General features: G+C 44.5%; 1 protein-coding gene across 2 annotated transcripts in view; it reads right to left on the reverse strand.

The window, feature by feature from the left end:
• The window catches only part of LOC309540851 (uncharacterized protein), a 73,769-nt gene extending 72,877 nt beyond the window's left edge, over positions 1-892 (reverse strand). The window contains exon 1 of one of the 2 annotated variants that reach the window (XM_082238172.1): positions 740-892. The gene's annotated coding sequence lies outside the window, so the exon portion shown is untranslated. The remainder of the gene's footprint in view (positions 1-739) is intronic. The other variant, XM_082238171.1, reaches the window with a different exon arrangement.
• Positions 893-6,574: the final 5,682 nt, after the last annotated feature.

A 6,574-nucleotide genomic window follows, 5' to 3' on the forward strand; every position in this document is an offset into this window, starting at 1 on the left:
TCTGAGGCACCCCTTCCTTTTACACACCGTGGCCCTTATTTTAAATGCTTGTGTTCTTTTTCCAGAACACCGCAGTCCCATAAACCACCATGGATAGCCGGAACTCCAAAGAGCCCCACGCACAGTTCTCTGGTGTAGCCTAATATTATTACAAATTAAAATGAATCAGGCACCTTTCACACAACGGGCACAAAACCGTGAGTATCTGCATACAGAACTGAACCCTGCAAAGCACTCGACCAACAGCCTTCAAGCCCAAGTGGGAAGTTTCTTCGCCTTCACGCCTTCCTCCACAACCCAGCCCCACCAACCCCTCTGCCAGTTCAGCTTCCTCGCTCCCCAGTTCGGATGAAACTCCGTCCCCAAACTTTAATGCCTTTTTTGATCTGCAAACCTTCACGCACCAAACAGCCGTCGCTTGGCAGGGTGGGGGGTGGGAAATCCGCAAGAGCCTGGATGCGCCTTATTGATTGTGTGCAGTGCGCGCACAATAGAGGCAAGGAAGGAAGCTGCATACACACACACACACACAAAATAAAAGCAACGAGCACAACCCCAAACGGAGAAGGAGCGCCCATCCACGCCACAATCTAGCAAGTCACACGCCACAGTCTACCCCGCTTCCATTTTGGCAAGTTCCCCTCACCCCTTTCTCGCCTTGCATCCCCCCCCCCCCCAGCTCTACACACGCGGCTTTTGTTCCCCTGCCGTCCCCTGCTGAGCCTCCCGGTTCCTTTACCTGGAGCGCTTCGGCTAGGATGTTTCGCCTCGCCGCTTTTGTTGCGCTCGCTCTCCGTCTTCGGCTCCAGCCGCTGCAGCACCTTGCGCGGCTGATAAGCGAGCCCTCCTCTTCCCCCTTCTCCTCCTCCCTCCTCCCCTGCCGCCGAGCTTGTTGCAGGCTGGCGGGCAGCCTCTGGTTTAGTCCGTCGCCACAGCAACCCCCGGCGAGAGGCGCGCGCGAGAGGAGCAGCGCCCGCGCTGATTGGGTAGCTGCGGCGTATATGCAAAAGAGGCGAAGGGGGCCGGGCCTGGGAAGGAGCTTCTTCGCCGGGGCGTGTCGTAGGCGAGCGTGAGGGATGCACCTGCTGGGATCCCACGGAGCTGCTGTTCCAGAGGGCGAAGGGGGTGCTTCCAAGGCAAGGTTGCCCGAAAGGGGCTTCGCTAAGCCAAATGCGCGTTTTGCTCCCGACGCATCCCCCCCCCCGAAAGCAGGTTTATGACCACGGAGATAACGCCAGACAAAAGATTTAGGGATATGTTATCTCGCGCAGAGAATGCCATTCTTGAATATTTCCAGAGGAGGGGCTGTGTTGGTCTGCTGCAGCGGGGAACGAGGAACAGTCTCGTGGCACCTCAGAGACTTCAACAAATTGACTGTGGCAAGAGGATAAGCATTGATGGAGCGGCTGTATATGGTCCACAGAAAGCTTGTGCCAACGCCAGAACAAATTTGTCAGTCTTTTAAGGTGCCACAAGACTCTTTGTTATGATTCTCAAAGTTGAAGGTGCTACCACTGCTGTTTATGGATGCTTTTGGGACTTGGGAGTCCCAAAGGGCCAAGGTCAAATGGGATTTTCATGAGGGACCGAATGAGCTGACATTCAGTGAAGAGAATTGCCAACAGGTTAGAGTTAGGTCAAGGTTTAGTCTTATTTTCCATATCAGCTGAGCTTCCAGTGCTGAAAAAAAACCAATATACCTGAATATAGTACAATTATTATTACTATATTAAGTTTGTGTCATCCAAAGATCACAGGGCGGTTCACAATAGGTTCATAATAGGCCAGAGGGAGCAATGTAATCCCCAAATAGGGTACAAATTCTGACTAAACAAAAGACGTTTCTGACAAAGCTGTTTGACAGTGGCCTGGACTACCTTGGAAGATAGTAGCCTCGTCTTCATTGGAGGTTTTTAAATAGTGGTTGAATGGCCATCTGTCAGAGATTCTTTGGCTGTCATTTCTGCAGGGGGTTGAACTAGATGACCATTGGGGGTCCTTCCAACTCTACAATTCTGATTCTTAGTGTCGTCATCTCCACAAAAAATCTGCACATGCAGCTCTTTGCATAGTCTTTTGACCGATCCTGACCCAAGTGTTGTTTCTCAATTGATAACACTATACTTTCTTTGACCCCAGGAGTAAAATGATACTGTGTTTTTAAAACATTGTATTTTATAATGCCTGATTTACTACAGGGCTGTCCAAAAACAAGGCACTGCTGCCCAGTAAGAAGAATATTTTATTTATGCATTCATTCTACCCCATTTGCAAGACTCGAGATGGATTAGTGTCAGAACAGCATGTGTTAAACACCTGTTGAAAACAGAATATATGTGTTTTTTTAATGGAGCAATGTGACTTGTCCAGTTTGCTGTCAGTGCAAAGGCAGTTATCACAACATCTAATCTATCCTTCATTTCTTTGAATATATATAAATACACCTAATTCTGTTTCCTGGAAGAAGAAAAACACCAGTAGTTTCTCAGTAAGCTTTGTGCATTTATTCACACAATAGCTGAGAAAGGATCGTTTGGGCTTGGAACCTACTGACATCAGTTTGACAGCCCACTGAGATATGTTAAAATAAGCTGCTGCCTGTGCTAACTTTGCTTTTCAGGGAGCCCTTTGTCACCACAGTTCTCTAGTTACTGGAGGTCTGAATTAAGGTGGGAAACAGGGTTTATTAGGAAGGAAGTACCAGGAGCAAATGACTAGATGATGTCAGGATTCTGCTTGTTCAGGGACAATAATCTACCTGTTTGTTTAAAGTGATGGTTCTCCACTGTAGGATCTTGTGACATATAGGACTCTTTTGCTTCCCCCACTTATCGAGATGAATTTTCCAAATGTGTTCTGTGGCCGTTTTGTCGCTTGAGGCACTGTGTGCAGATGAATGGCTGTTATTTGTTATTTCTCTAATTTGTATCCTTCGACTGTAACAACTTGCCCCAGCCAAGCAGTATTATCTTAAGGTGGGAGGTAGGATGGGATGGGATGGGATTCAACAAATTGTTTCAATTCATCAAAACTCCAGAATTGTACAATAAATCTAAAATGGCCTCATGGGCCAGTTTGGACAGCAGGCTTATTCCCTTCCCTCACAGAATGTGTGCTACTCCGAGGTGAATGCATCGGAGATGACAGAGCCTCTGCTCTGAACTTTCTTGGCCTCTGATGGGCTCCTTGGGTGACCTCTGCAGAAGGACCCTCAAATAAATCCTTATTATTGCTGCTTTTATTGTTGATAATTTATGAATAACTTTTAACATGTGCACCAAGATTATTTACGAACATCACAAAAAGCTAAAAATGGTTTTTGAAAACAGAACAAAAATAATTGAACATGAAATACAAAGTCAACATGGATGGCAGAGGCCTTTTCTCCCAAAGACTGGGTGTATAAAGGATAAGGTGGTCTCTCAAGCAGTCTGGGCCTGAGCTGTTTAAGACCTTAGATGTCAGTACCAGAACCCTAAACTTGGCCTGGTAGCTGATTGACAGCCCATGCAAATCCTGCAAACAAGGTGATATATGCTGGTGGTAGTTTGCCCCCACAGGCAGTGGGGCCACCACCTTCTGCATTAGCTGCAGCCTCTGAACCAACCTCAAGGGTAGCCCCACATAAAACACATTACAGTAATTCAACAGTTACATGGGCAGCTGTAGTGAAGCTATCCCAGTCCAGGAGCAACCATAAAAGGCACTCCTAGCCACTAAGGACATCTGTACGTTCAGCGGCAAAGCTAGATGTAGGACCAACTCCAAACAATGTACCTGATCTTCCAGGGAGTGGAACTCCATAAAGGACAGACAAGTTACAGTGGTACCTCGGGTTAAGTACTTAATTCGTTCTGGAAGTCCGTTCTTAACCTGAAACTGTTCTTAACCTGAAGCACCACTTTAGCTAATGGGGCCTCCTGCTGCCGCTGTGCCGCCGGATATCAATTTCTGTTCTCATCCTGAAGCAAAGCTCTTAACCTGAAGCACTATTTCTGGGTTCGCAGAGTCTGTAACCTGAAGCGTATGTAACCTGAGGTACCACTGTACTGATTTATTGGACCTGGGAACCTCTCACTCACAGAGCCTCCATCTTGCCAGGATGCAAACATGGTTTATTACACCTCATCTAGCCAACCAACACACCCAGACACTGGTCCAGGGCCTTCTCCAGATCATGTAATATTTGCCAATTACTCGTTCTTGCATTATTTTTACTCCAAACCCAAACAGGAAATCTGCCCTCCATGATTCATACTAGTTTACAGGCAAATCTACGATTCTTAATTCACATTGATGATTTGTGACTTCAGAACTAGGAAAGTGATAAACTATTACTTCGAGTTAATGCAGAGTGAGAAAGGGGCACAATCTCATTTCTCTTTTCATCTACCATATATTCCACTCTTCTTTGGATAGCCTCACTCTTTCTGGACTTGGGTGGCTTTCTCACAGTTCCTGCTAGAAAAAGGCTTACTTTCAGTAGTCACATTATAATGTCACTAAAATAACAATGACATCAATGCATCCTATCATTTAAGGCTAGGCAACTGTAGCATATAACCAAAAACTGGGTGACTAAGCAGCCCAAAAAATGCATATTGCTGCAGATCTGATTAAATAAGTTACAGACCAAATCTGGTCCATGGGTCATAGGTTCCTCACTGCTTCTTTAAGGCAAGGACCAAGAAAGTAACTTTGACATTATAGTAAAAACTGTGTATTACAAACTGCATGTTAATAATAGGTCTCTGGCCTAAATACGGCTTTCTCAAAAGATAGTAGTCTTTCTAAAGCAGCAAACAGTATTTAAAGGAAAAATGAGGTGACTTCTAAATTGTTTTGTGATATGATGGAACCTCAATAGTGGTTTTCTTGCAAACAAATAACAGATAAAACATTGCTTGGACAGAGATATGTACATAGATTGTTTACAGTGATATCTATTCTCTCACAGGGGACCACTCATTAAGATTAAATTTAGAATCCCACTCAAATCAATTAAAATTTTCAACATTTAAATGGTGTGCATGAATAGAGCCCCAAAATACATACATTGAACAATGGAAATATGGTTGGAATTCTGTACTGGGAGGTTTGCAGAGCTCAAAAGCCAATGTGTTTGTACTTAAACATAAGTAAATCAACCCTGACCCAGCCCTCTGGCTGGTAGCAGAAAGCTGTTTTCATCCATTAAAAGAGGTATCTTACAGGAGCGGAATCCCAAGATAAAATGGTAGTAGAGACCACACAGCCCTGGAGAGAAGTAGAACCATGTTTATGCTGATGATAAATAGTCTTGTATGGTGAACTCCACTGACACTTAGATACTTTTAATCAGCCATTGAAAAGGGGGGTTAAAAATGGAAATCCTATTATCTAGCAAACTGAATATTACAAAGGGGGAGTTCATAATCTAGTTCAATGGTGGTAAGTGGCAGAGGCCATTAGCATGACAATGAATGGACTTTTGGTGAGACAGCTCTATAATTCACCAGCTATTTAACACAGGCCAGGGGGTTCATTTCTTTAGAGGAAATGCATTATGCAGGACACCTTTGTGAACATCTCCCTGTGATAAAAAGATGCTATAATGAGGATAATTATGAAGAGTTGGGTATAGAGCACTGCACTGCAGTAAAAATTCATAAAGCAAGGAAGTCCAGTGCAAAAGGTATGGCACACAGTATGGAGACAGAGAGAGCCTCGAGGGCAAAGTGAGGAGCAGCTCCTGAAATGTTTTCACATGTCCTAGAAGCAGGAAAACTCTAGGCTCTTCAAAGCTGTTTCCAAGCTGCTCTTGGAACACATTGCTGCACTGTTTTTAATGAGCATTGCTGATTCACTCTGTGCCTAGAATGTGAAGTGGTGGGGGAATAAGTCCATTATATAGGAGAAAGCCTAAAGTTTGACACAGTTCCACTTTAAGGTGGTAACTAAGCTACGGATTTGCTGGAGATAAAAAGCTACCCTCTCTCAATAGGTATACAATTTAGAAAGAAATATTTCATTGTTCTGATGCATTAGCCCTGTACTGCCAGTGTCATCATATCACTGCCACACCTCTGTTTCATTACATTAGCTGCGGTGATGTCCCAATGTAGTAACAAACGTTATGCATCAAATCTTAAACTTGGGTGGAATCTACACACATATAAAAAATGTTCTGAAAATGCTTTTTTAAAAAGCATTTTCAAAATATATTGCATTTTCCATAAGGATCACCATTTATTGTCACATTGTATACAGTCATACCTCGGGTTGAAGTAGCTTCAGGATGAATATTTTCGGGTTGTGCTCCACGGCGACCCAGAAGTAACAGAGTGCATTACTTCTGGGTTTCGCCGCTTGCGCATGCGCTGAAAATGACGCCACGTGCATGCACGGAAGTGGCGAAATGCGACCTGCGCACACATGTAGTCGCGTCTTACGTTTACTTCAGGATGCGAACAGGGCTCCGGAACGGATCCTGTTTGTATCCAGAGGTACCACTGTATTGCACTTAAAACACACTTAAAACCTTTTATTTGCGGCTGTGTAGCTGAGTCCTTGGTCTTGTCTTGGTCTGTTAAAA

Source organism: Podarcis vaucheri, assembly GCF_965113315.1.
Source record: "Podarcis vaucheri genome assembly, chromosome: 1".
NCBI classification, from domain to species: domain Eukaryota; kingdom Metazoa; phylum Chordata; class Lepidosauria; order Squamata; family Lacertidae; genus Podarcis; species Podarcis vaucheri.